Source organism: Gavialis gangeticus, unplaced genomic scaffold (genome assembly GCF_001723915.1).
Source record: "Gavialis gangeticus isolate Ggan-Ray unplaced genomic scaffold, GavGan_comp1, whole genome shotgun sequence".
In the NCBI taxonomy this organism is placed as follows: Eukaryota; Metazoa; Chordata; order Crocodylia; family Gavialidae; genus Gavialis; species Gavialis gangeticus.
In genome coordinates, this window is record NW_017729024.1 from 107109277 (window position 1) to 107122236 (window position 12960).

The 12960-nt window shown below is 51.5% G+C and overlaps 1 protein-coding gene and 1 long non-coding RNA gene across 2 annotated transcripts in view; one reads left to right on the forward strand and one right to left on the reverse strand.

The window, feature by feature from the left end:
- The window catches only part of LOC109297625, a 25482-nt gene extending 15156 nt beyond the window's left edge, over positions 1–10326 (forward strand). The window contains exon 3 of the long non-coding RNA XR_002097368.1: positions 10239–10326. This is a non-coding gene — a long non-coding RNA (uncharacterized LOC109297625). The remainder of the gene's footprint in view (positions 1–10238) is intronic.
- ADAMTSL1 (ADAMTS like 1) overlaps positions 1–12960 on the reverse strand; it is a 936448-nt gene that overhangs the window by 591874 nt on the left and 331614 nt on the right. The gene's annotated exons all lie outside the window — the stretch shown is intronic.

Genomic DNA, 12960 nt, shown 5'->3' on the forward strand with positions numbered 1-12960 from the left:
TGCTGGAGAGCCTGGCCCTGCTCTGGCTGTCATGTCAATGACCCTGTTGACTGGGGACGAGGGCAGCTTGGAGGTGGGGGAAGCAAAGGCATGGGTCACTAACCCCTCGCCTATCTCCCAGCTTTTGGAGATGGGTGGCAGTAAGACCTATGCACAATGTCTCTCTTCTGGTGGTCTGACCCAGGGGGCAGCAAAGGAGTCTGCTGACCTCTTGGTCACATCCCAGGCTACTGAACTAGATGAGGAGGCTAGTGAGATGGAAATCCAGTTTTCTGAGTGTCGCAAGTGACCTCGAGAGTGGGATGACCTCTCTCCCCCACAAGAAGGTGGGGATTGCTCTTTGAGAGCCAGACCTTGCCCTGGAAGATCAGAGGAGGTTGATGGGTTTAGATATTGAGGGTGTAGATGCTAAGCTCCCAACTACGGTGCAGCCTCACCATGCGTCTGTTGGAAATGTGCAGCCCATGCTGGCAGACCCGCCCCCTCCAGGTTGGCCCAACTATGGGGCCTCCTGACCTTTTTGAAACAGACCAAAGGACAGAAGAACATAGCGGGGCACATCACCCAATAGTGCAAAGATCCTAAACTGTTTATCAAGGCTGCCAGAGCTGCGGCCAAACTTATGCAGCAAGATCTAGGTACTCAGCAGATGGCTTATCATCTGGAGAAGCTCGCACAGCCGGTGAGAGATGAATGGGGCCTGGCAGGGTCCCTGGAGTAGAGTTTTCGACCTGCCTCTGCTTTTTGCTCTGCTCTTGGGGGCTCACTCATCTATCTACAGCTTACCCCACTCTTCCTCTCCTATACGCACACCCATGGCAGCCACAACCATTGGTACTTTTAATATCAAGGGCTGTCGAGATCCAGTGAAACGGGAGGCCATCCTGGAGCTCCTATACCAGAAGTGGTATTGTGCTAGCACAATACAACCTGCTGGAGAAGCTCACACAGTGGGTGAGAGATGAGTGGGGTTCAACCTGTTGGCTTGGCATGCTGCCTGGCAAGGCCAGTTGTTCTTGAGTCATGGCACCAACCTTAGCGCCGGGGTTGCGACTCTCCTATCATCACAACTACAGCATGACACAGCAGTGGCATGGGACATTGTCCCTGGCCGCCTGTTCACGGTCCGCATCACCCTAGCACAACACCACCTGCTACTTGTCAATGTTTATACACCTACTGATGGCCAGGAGATGGTCACTTTCTTTGAGACCTTGGCCGCCCTTTTGCGTGACATTAGTGAGGATGATGACCTGCTTCTTGAAGGTGGGGACTTTAATTGTACCACTGACACCCCGCTCAACTGTATGGGGCCTAAGCTTCACCTGCCCTCAGCCCGCAAGCTGCAATCCGTCTTGGAGACTTCAGGCCTCATTGACGTTTGCCAAGCCCTGCACCCCAACACGTGCCAGTACTCCTGGGCCAGAATGAGTGCCAGGGGTCTCACTATGGCCCGCTTTGACTGCATTTATGTCACCAGGCACTACCTGCCACTCCTACGCAGCGGCCGCATCATTCCCTTGGGCCTGTCAGATCACAGCCTGGCTCGCTGTGAATTGAGCCTGTTGGGGAGAACCTGCACGCGAGAGCCCTATTGGTGTTTCAACGTCAGCCTGCTTCAAGACTCTGACTTCCGGGACTGCGTTGCCAACTTTTGGCGGGGCTGGGAGGCCACAAGACTCAATTACTCCTCCTGGAAGCTATGGTGGGATGTGGACAAGGTACAGATCCAGGCTTTTTGCCAGCAGTACACTCAGCTGGGCACAAATGAACTGTGCCACCATATCAGAGAGCTGGAGGGAGATGTGGTAGAGCCCTAGGATGCCCTGCTGGCTGCCGGCAGTGATATGATGCTGTGCGAGAGCCTCTGGTTCCATAGGAAGTGCCTGCATGATTTGGCAGAGAGTGTGGCCCGTGGAATGAGGATCCACACCCACTACCAAGAGCTGGCCAAAATAGATGCCCCAACCCACTTCTTCTTCAACCTGGACTGGTGGTGGGCAGTGAGCAAAATCTTAGATCACCTGAAGACCCCTGAGCACCAGGTAATCACTGACCAAGGTGAAGTATGTGAGCATGCTGTTGCCTTCTATTGTGACCTATTTGTGGCTAAGCTGTCCTGCCCTGAAGCCACCCGGGAACTTAATGCGGGCCTGCCATGCCTTGGTGCCCTGGAGATCAGTGAGCTTGAGCAGGACTTGTCTCTGGCAGAGTTGGCAGCTGCCACAGCTGGCCTCACCTCCAGCAAAGCCCCAGGCATTGACAGGTTACCTGCTGAGTTCTACAAGACTTTCTGGCCTCTTCTCGGCCCCTGTCTCCTGCATGTTTTCCAGGACAGTCTTGCTGACCAGGTCTTGCCGATCAGCTGCTGCCGTGCAGTGCTCACGCTGCTGCCCAAGAAAGGAGACCTTGGCTGCATTAAGAACTGGAGGCCAGTCTCCCTGCTGTGCGCAGACTACAAGATTCTGGTCAAAGCACTGGCCACCCGCCTCTGCACTGTCATGGCCTCCGTCACTGGGCATGAGCAGAGCTACTGTGTGCCGGGCAGAACCATTCAAGACAACCTGTTTCTGCTGTGAAACCTACTTACAGCCAATGAACTCTTTGGCCTAGACATTGGCGTCATCTCTCTGGATCAGGAGAAAGCCTTTGACTGGGTGGACCACACCTACCTCTTTCAGAACCTGGAGACCTTTGGCTTTGGGCCTCTCTTCACCGGGGCCCTCCAGGTCTTGTATCAAGACACTTCCAGTCCGTACAAGGTGAATGGGGTGCTCTGTGCCCCTTACCCCACCCACAGGGGCATCCGTCATGGCTTCCCCCTGTCGGGCATGCTCTATGCCCTGGCCATTGAGCCACTGCTGCATGCAGTGCGGCACTGCCTGAGTAGTGTGGCCTTGCCACCAGCCGTGGGCCTGTCTGTTGCCCCTCCGCTCCGGCCATCAGCATATGCAGACAATGTGACCATCTCCCTTAACACCCAGGAAGATGTGGAGGCCCTAACAGAGTGCCAGCGAGCCTACGAAAGCACCTCTTCAGCCCATATCAACTGGGCCAAGAGTGATGCCCTGTTGCTTGGTGCCTGGACCACCATGACCCCCCCAGATTTACCAGGGGGCCTCACCTGGTGCTGTGAGGGCCTTAAGGTCCTGGGCGTGTTCCTAGAGCCATCGACCTTCATGGCACGCTACTGGGATGGCCTCAAAGAAGGAGTGGAGGCCCGCCTACAAAGGTGGCACTGGCACCTACCCAGCCTCTCCTACTGTGGATGTGTCCTCATCACAAACAACCTAGTTGCGGTGACCTTGTGGCACCAGTGCACCGTACTTGATCCAGCACAGGACCTACTTGAGAGACTCCAGTGCCTTCCTGTTGGACCTCACGCTTTTGAACTGGGCAGTGCTTCCGGCTTTCTACTGTGGCATGGTACGAGCCTGGCAAACTTCTTTCTGCCTCCAGCCCCAGGCCCGTCACCTGCAGTTCCCACAGTTGCTGAGGGAACCCCTGGTGCACAACCCAGCTCTGAGGCACCCTGTGCTGAGCCTGGCCGCTACCAGTCTCACAGCCGTTCTCATCCAGGTGCGTGTTCTCTCCCTGAGTCATCTCCTTGACCCCGCTCAGTTGGCCTTGCTCTCGCCTGAGGCCTTAACCACCCAGCTGGGCATGCACTCTGCCCGCAGTGTGGGCCATCTCCTGTGTGACATACAGGCTGCCCTCCCATTGGAGGCAGCAGCCACCCTGGATGACCATCTCCAGGCAGGCCAGGTCCCCTGTGCTGCAGATGTCCTGAGTGAGGTTTTTCCTGCATTAGCAGTCACCCCGGCTGTGGCTGGTGAGCTGGCCGATGGCCCTGGCACCCTGTTGATGCTCCCCATGCCTCCTGACAGGGACACAGGTTGCCCCTTTGCTTTTGTGTCACGTAGAAGCCTATATGCCTGGGTGGTTCTGCCCCCACTGGTGGGCTGTCCCGATACACCATGGCGACGGCACCTAGGGCCACCAGATTCCCCACCAGCCCACCCGACATAGCGCACATTGTATAAACCACCAACCACCAAGAAGCCTGGCAACCTGCAGTGGCAGTTGCTGCATGGCATCCTAGTCACTGGCACATTTTCATCCATCTTTGACCCAGCCACCTTGACAGCCTGTCCCTTCTGCCTGGGGGTGTTGAGGAGTTCCTCTTTCATGCCTTCCTTGACTGTCCCCGCCTGCGGCCAGTCTTTGTATCCCTTGAGCCGCTGCTCTGAGCACTGGGCAGGAGCTTCTCAGAGACCACCTACGTGTGCTTCTACCCATACTAGGTAGCTGAGAAGGGGCCCATCTGCCTGGCCAACTTCTTACTGGGTCAGGCCAAGCTGGCTGTCTTCAAGAGCCACCGAAACCGGCTTGCCGGGACCAGCTCAGATGATGCCCTGTGGCTTTTCCGCCTCCTGGTGCAGGTGTGCCTCTCGCTGGAGTTTGAGTATGCTGTGCTCTGGCGGGTGGTGCCCGCCTTTGAGACATGCTGGGTGCTTGAGGGAGCACTGTGCCATGTGGAGAATGGCCGTCTCAAATATGTACTCTGATGTCATGACCAGTCTGGGCTACCAGGCTGGCTCGGTGTCATACTACATCTTCCAGCTCATGCTGCGTCCTGGGCCCTCACCAGGCTGCTTTTTTTGCTTTCTTTTTGTGTGGGAAACTGAAGGTGTTGTCACATGTATGATTGGATAGAGCAGGGTACGAATTGTTTATGTATAGTTATGAGCGTGTGGCCGGTACTCCGACCACATAACCAGCAAGTAAGACATGATGTGGAATGTAGTGAAGGTGTCTGTCACGGTGTGATATGATGAATGGAATGACATGGTGTTCTTGGTTTGATAGTAATTTGTGGGGTTTTTGCTTTGTAAGTGGCCAACCTTTTTGTATCCCTGAACCCCTGAATAAAGTAGTTAAAAAGTCAAAGGCCTTCCTTGATGCCTCCTTCAGACATTCCTCATGCCCTCTGAAGCTGTACAACCTCCTGACCTTGGCTGGCATTGTGTCTTCTCTGCACTATCCTTCATCATACAGGTAGGATCTCTGCCAGGGAAGACACAGAATCTTTGTGCAAAGTTGTAAATTTTGCGGATAAAAATGAAGTATAAGGACAGATGTCTGGGACCCTCCCAGCACTCACCTGGATGCTCATGCAGAGATAGTGAGGTAGCTATGGTAAGCTACTTTTCTGGACGCTTCCCACACCCAGGACCAGGAGCCATGCTGCTGCTTTCTACTCAGTACAGTGGAAACCAGGGTCCTGAGTGTGCTGCAGGTGGGGAGCAGAACTTGCTGGGACGGGCTGCCAGGAAGGGAGGGCCTGGGTCCTTCTGTACGCACTGCATTGGGCACCTGTTCTGCTCCCCAAGAGGGTCCAGGGATGCTGGTCCCACAGGAGCTTGGACTGTCTCAGAGCAGACAGGGACCGACCACTTTGAGGAATGCCAGTGAAGCTCTTATACTGCCATCTCCATTTGTCCTTCCCTTATTTGAGAGGCATTTCACATGCGTGTCCCTGCAGGAGTGGTACTTAGGACCTGACATTTTCCCTGGTGAGATTTGGCAAGGACAGCAGAGCTGTTACACCACACCCTATCCCTACCCTTCCCAAGGAGAGGTGTTTTAGCACTGTCAGTGTAGGAGTGGAACTTCACTATCAGCATTTCCATGGTGAGAGTCAGCTGGGCCCAAAGGGATGAGCTTTACCATTACTTCCATGCTCCTGCTGCAGGACATGGTCCCCCAGGAGGTGCTCAAGATCTGGAGTGGGGTGCCATCTGCTTTGGCAGTGTGCCAGGGAAGTCCAAGTTGTCATCCAACATGAAAACACACCTTGTGTGCTACCTGTGGCTCTGCTATGTTTTGCTGTCACCCCTAGATGAGTTTGTGATTATCACTGCTGTTGATGTGCTACTGAACCCCTGACCTGACCCCAGGAGATGTTCTCCAGACCCTAGCTACCTAAGAAGAGTCCTGCCAGGCACTGCCCTTATGTGAGCCACCCAGGTAGTTATAGGGCTGGAAGGGCATTGTTGGGCATGTTGGGTTGGGTGTCAGTACCACTCATGCAGGGACACCACCACCCCTGACCCTTTTAATCTAGCTGCAGAGGGTTAGCCAAGGATCCACCAATCTGGACCCTGGCCTACCTGGAGAGCTGGCCTGAGGCCTTCCCCTGGAATTATAGGCTTTCCTTCAGGCCCTGGGCTTTCTGGCCAGAGTCTGTAACTCATACCTTAAATCAACAATAAGGATTAAAGAAAAAAGACTGCTTCTGGTTGGTACATGCAGCTGTGGTGCAGCTGCATCTGTCTCCTGATGGGCACAATGGAAGGGAGGGGGCAGACTTGTCCCTGGCCAAAAGTGTCTCAGATGTGTTCCTCTCTGCAGTGAAGGGTCTGGGCCCTGTTATACACCTCCTCCCTAGTCCCTGGCTCACATGTCTGTGGGGCCAACAGTTCCCCTCCCTTACTCTTCTGCAAAAAGAATTCTGCATTTCAGTTCTATCATTCTGGGTGATGCTCTAAGGAAAAATAAAAGCCCTGCAGCCCTATTCTCCAGCATAACAATTGGGATTGTCTATCTTGGCCTTTTTCAGCCACTGAAATAGTGCGTGGTCTGTTATCACTATAAACTTCTGCCCTGTCAAATAATGACAGAAATTGTCAATGGCTCATTTCAGGGCAAAACATTCTTTTATTATGGTGGCATACCTCTCCTCTTGGGGTTGCAATTTTCTACTAAAATACACCACCAGGTGTTCCCCATTGTTCTGTTGCTGAAGTATCGCTGCCCATAGGGCCACATCCAATGTGATTTCCTGCACTAGGATGGGTTTTGAGAAGTCCAGAATGTATATCACAGGCTGCATATGTAACACTTTGACCTGCTGGAAAACTTTCTCAGCTTATGCTGTCCAGATGATCCAGTTCAGGGCTGAGTCTTTGGTTAGCTCAAACAGTGGAGATGTTTTGTCTGAAAACTGGGGTACTAGGTGGTGGTAGTAATTAGGCAGCCCCAAGAAGGGCTGCATTTGGGTTTTTTGTCCATTGCAGGTAATAATCGTGTAGGGCCTGCACTTTGTCTATCGAAGGTTGTATGTTTCTCTTACCACTCAGAAGCACAAATATTGGGTGACCTTTTTTCCCAGTGTGCACTTCTTGGGGTTGGTGGCCAGGCCCATGGCTTGCAGTTCTTCTAACAATGCTGTCAGATGTCATAGGTGTTCTTCCCAGGTCCCTGAGTACACCACCATGTCATCAATGTATGCAGCAGTGTATCCCCAATGAGGCAGCAACACCTTATCCTTTAGGCACAGGAAGATCACCGCCGCTCTGAGCAGACCAAATGGCATTAGAACAAATTCATAAAGCACCCATGGTGTGGCAAACTGTCTTCATCTGGGAGTTCACTTCTAGGGGTATTTGCCAGCACACCTTGGCCATGTCTGTGGTGGAGATATACCATGCTCCCCCTATCTGCTCCAGCAGATTCTCCACCCAAGGCATGGGTTCAACATAAAAGCATGTTATGCTGTTAAACTTCCTAAAATCAATGTAAAACTGCATGGTCCGATCCTTCTTTGGGACCATGATGATTGGGTTCTGCCAGGCACTTCTGTATTCTCTCACCACCCCATCTGCCAGCATCTGGGTGACTTCCCTGCATACGGGAAGCTTCTGGGAGTTTTTGAGGGATTCACCCATATAATCCTTTTGTAAAATCCTCCTGTACCATCTTTCCTAGCAGGGTCTCTATCCAGTCTTCTACCCATTGAGTTTTCCCCGGCTGTTCTGAAAACACCATTCCAAATTGCTTCACCACCTGAGCAGTTTGCTCCTGCTGCATCTGTGTTAGACCTGTTCCCATCTGGACAGGCCCTTCTGACTTGGCCCAGCACTTCTGGTCCAAACGTGTCCAGCTCATGGTTGGCAGAAATGGTCAGGGCCTCCCTGTCTACCCACCTTTTTAAAAGGTTGATATGGTGTATCTACCAGGTTTTATGCCTACTTAGCTACCATGCCTCACAGTCCACTGGGGCCATTTGTTTTATCACCTCTTATGGACCCTGCCACGTGGCCATTAACTTGGAGATGTCATGAGGGAGCAACACAACTACGCAATCACCCTCATTAAACTGTCTTTCACGGACCCATTTATTGTATCCAGCAGTCTGTCTAACTTGAGACATTTGTAGGTTCTCTTGTGCTAATGCTTGCACAGCCTGCAGTCTTTCCTTCATTTCTAGCACATGTGCCACTGGGCTTTGTGCTGAAGCTTCTCTTCTGCAGACTAAATAAACCCAGTTCTCTCAGTCTCTCGTAAGCCATGTGCCCCAGCCTCTGAATCATTTTCATTGCCCTCTTCTGGACTCCCTCCAACTTGTCCACAACTTTTCTATAGTGGGGGCCCCAAAACTGGACACATTTGTCCAGATGTGGCCTCACCAGTGCAGAATAAAGTTGAATAATTATTTCCCCTGCTGGCAACACTCCTAATAATGCAGCCCAGTATGCTGTTATCCTTCTTGGCAACAAAGACACACTGCTGACTCATATCCAACTTATTGTCCACTGTAACCACCAGATACTTTTCTTCAGAGCTGCTATTTAGCCAGTCAGTCCCCAGGCTATAGCAGTACTTGGGATTCCTCCATCCTAAGTGCAGGACTTTGCACTTGTTGAACCTCATGAGATTTCTTTTGCCCCAGTCCTCCCATTTGCAATCCTCCCATTTGTCTGTGTTACTCTAAATCCTAGCCCTACCCTCCAGTTTATCAACTGCACCCCCAAGCTTGGTGAAATCTGTGAATTTACTAAAGGTGCAATCTATCCCATCTTCCAGATCATCAATGAAAATATTGAATAAAACTGGCCCCAGTACTGACCCCTGGGACACTCCTCTTGATTCCAGCTTCCAAGTAGACATTAAGCCATTGATTATTACCCATTGAGCCTGACAATCCTGCCAGATTTCTATCCACCTTACAGTCCATTCATCCACAGCTTGCTTGCCAGAATGCTTTGGGAGACAGTATCAAAAGCCTTGCTAAAGTCAAGGTATATTACATCCACTGCTTTCCCCTCATCCACAGAGCTAGTTATCTCATCCTAGAAGGCAATCAGGTTGGTCAGGCATGACTTTCCCTTGTTGAATCCATTCTGACTTTCTAATCACCTTCTCCAAGTGCTTAGAAATGGATTCTTTGGGGACCTGCTCCTTTATTTGGCTAGGGATTGAAGTGAGGTTGACTGATCTGTAGTTTCCTGGATCCTCCTCCTACCCTGTCTTAAAGATGGATACTATATTTGTCCTTTTCCAATAATCCAAGATCTCCCCTGATGACTATGGATTTTTGAAGATGATGGCCAGCAGCTTTGCAGTCACATTAGTCAACTCCCTCAGCACCCACAGATGCATTGTTTCCAATCCCATAGCTTTATACACATCCAGCTTTTCTAAATAATCCCTAACCTGTTCTTTCACCACTGAGGGCTGCTCACCTTCTCCCCAAACTGTCATGTCAATTGATGTACTCTGGAAGCTGACCTTGCCTCTGAAGACAGAGGTAAAAAAGGCACTGAGTACTTCAGCCTTTTCCTCTGTCACTAGGCTGTCTCCCCCATTCAGTAAGGGACCCACACTTTCCCTGAACTTCCTCCTGCTGCTAACATATTTGTAGAAACCCTTCTTGTTACACCCCATGTCCCTTGATAGCTGCAACTCCATTTGTACTTTGGCCTTCCTGACTTCATCCCTGCATGGCCAGGCAATATTCTCATACTCCTCCCAAGTTGTTTGTCCAAGCTTCCACTTCTTGTAAACTTCCTATTTGTGTTTAAGCTCCCCAAATAGTACTCTGCTAAACCAAGCTGGCCACTTGCCACATTTGTTATTCTTCCTGCATACCAGATTTTTTTTTTTTCCTGCACCCTCAGTAAGGTTTCTTTACAATACAACCAGTTCTCCTGGACTCCTTTTCCCCTTAGACTGGCCTTCTAGGAGATCCTGCCCATCATTTTCCTTTGGGAGTCAAAGTCTTTTTTTCCTGAAATCCAAGCTCCTTACCCTGCTTTTCTCCTTTCTTCCATTGGTCGGGATCCTGAACCCAGTCATCTCATGGTCATTGCTGCCAACTTGCCATCCACTTCTACATCCCCCACCAATTCTTCTCTGTTTGTGAGCAGTAGATCCAGAACAGCATGGTCCCCAAGTTGGTTTCTCCAACACTTGCATCAGAAAGTTGTCTCCAATGATCTCCAAAAACTTCCTGGATTGCCTGTGCACTGCTGTTTTGTCTTCCAAGCACAGATCTGGGTCATTATAGTCCCTCATGAGAACCAGGGCCTGCGATCTGGAAACTTCCCTTAGTTGTCTGAAGACAGCCTCACCAACAACATCCCCCTGATCTGGTGGTCTATAACAGACACCCACTACAGCATCAACCTTGTTGCTCTCTGCTCTAACTTAAACCCAGAGACTTTCAACAGGCCTATCTCCAGTTTCATATTGGAGCTCTGAATAATCATACAGCTCTTTTACATACAGCACAATTCCTCCTTCTCTTCTCTCCTGCCTATCCTTCCTGGATCCAGTTTGTACTCATCCTGTCATGGAAGCTATCCCACCAAGTTTCTGTTATTCCTGTCATGTTATAGTTCCTTGCCTGGCAGTCCTTCCTCCACAGTCCTAGAAGTTTCCTTCAGCATGGAATCATTGAAGTCTTCATGGCAGAGCAGTGGTTCCCAACCATTTTTGGCTGTGAACCACTGCTGGGAGCAAAGTGTAGTGGCAGCGGCGGCCTGGGGTTGGGCACGGGGGAGCTCCTTGCACATGGTGCAGCTTGTCATTTGTGTGTGATACTACAGGCATTGCCCCTGTCCCCTTCATTTGGGTTGCGACCTGAGGTTGGGAACCGCTGTGGTGAAGGATACTTCAGAGCCTTGCTGCCTCCTCCTGTACCTCTCTTGCCTTCTCCTTGACGGACGCCACCAGAAGGCACCACTCACATTGCAGACACTCCCCCACCTGGCTGACACTGAAAGGAATCTTCAAGCTGCAGTCTGCATAGCACCAAACTAGGACCTGGGTGGAAGCCTCAACAGTGGGTGGTCCTGCCTGGACTGACACCCACAGGCAAAAGCAGAGGAAGAGTTAGAAGTGGCAGTGGTTCTGGGATTGTGACATTCTCCAGACATTTCTCTGGGTCTTCTAATCTGCTCCCATTCACTTATTGCCTCTCTTTACAAGAAAACCTTGCCTAGAAAACTCCTGTTTAGTTGGCCTGGTTGCTGTTCCTTGATTTGAAGGGTTCCCTCTTCCCTGCAGCCTCTTTCTTCTCAGCAAGCTTAGAGTGAAGGAATTTGTGTGAAAGAGAGATTTATTTGCTGTCTTTCCTGTGGTCACCATTCTCATGGGTACCACCTTTGGATGTTAGGTGATGTAGTCCACCCAGACCAAAATGTATTGGAGCCTTGCATTACACTGGGGCAAAGGCCCTACAAAGCCTTCTGCCACCTGCTCAAAGGATTCTTCTGTGAACATCATGGTGATCAGTGGGGCTTTTGATGGATGCCCTGGGTGTGCCAGCTGGCACTCCAGGCAAGACCAGAAAAACTGCCCTACCTCCTGCCAGATCCCTGGCCAAAAGAACCTAAGAAGCATTCCCTGCTTTTTTTCTTCCCCCAGGTGGCCTCCACTAGAGAGCTCATGGGCAATTCTTAGCAGGGCCCTCTGGTTCTTTTTTAGTACTAAGAGTTGGGTGACCTCATTCCCCAGCTCCACCCCATGATCTACTCGGTACAATAACACCTATCCTTTACCTCAAATCAGGGCATCATCCACTCTAGATTGGGTTGCACCACCTCTTCCTCCACCCAGGTGATGCCTCCTTCATAAGCCCACCTGAATTTGTACTCCCAGGACTGCTCTACTATGAACTGTCCTGTTTCTGGCTCCTACTGTCTGTCCACATCAGTCTCCCCCATGTGGGTAGGCCTTCCAGAGCTCGTTCTCAGCTTGGACTTGCCTAAGAGTCCTTCTGCCTCAGGCTTATGCAGGGGTGTCTTCCACTTAGCGAGGGTGCCCAACAAATCCAGCATGGGGTGGGGGGGCAATCCCAGCCTAACAACACCAGGTAAGCCAGGTGCCAGGCTAGGCATGCTAGCACTTGGTGGGTGTGCCCTATTATTGTTAGATGTGCCCAGACCATCTTGTAGGAGGCAGGCAGAGCAGCTCTTAATGGTCTACCTCCAGTGATCTGCTTCCCACAGACCATTGGAGACTCCATCCTATGAGGACTGGAAGGTCCCATCTGCCAGCCTGACCCCATGATGCAAGAGGTGTGCTTCATGCCTGGGGCTCAGGTTAGGAACATCATGGAGAGGATCCTGGCCTACATCCGACCTGCAGACCAGTACCCCATGGCTGTCATCCATGTGGGAACAAATGATGTGGCCAGGGGCAACCCTGACCACATTATGAAGGATTTCAAGGCTCTGGGGGACAAGCTTAAGGAGACGGGTGCAGGTGGTATTCTCCTCTCTTCTTACCGTGAGTAGGCGGGGATGGCAACACAAGGCATGCATTGGTGAGGTCTACTAGTGCTTACGCAGTTAGTGCCACCAGGCAGGCCTTGGGTTCCTAGATAATGACCCATGCTTTCAGGCGGGGGACTTGCTGGGGTAGGATGGGCTTCACCTCTCTCCTAAAGGCAAGCGTGTCTTCTCTTCTAGGTTGGCTGATCTTGTACGGCAAGCTTTAAACTAGCCTCACCGGGGGAGGGGGCCACAGGAAGACGAGGAGACACCACCCGAGCAAGACACGTGACAAATGCAAGGAGTGCCCAGGTAAGAAACAGGGGTCCAGACAGTCTTCCAAATCGGGGGGTGGCACACGCAGCTAGGCAAGGCCTTAAATGCCTATATACCAATGCTC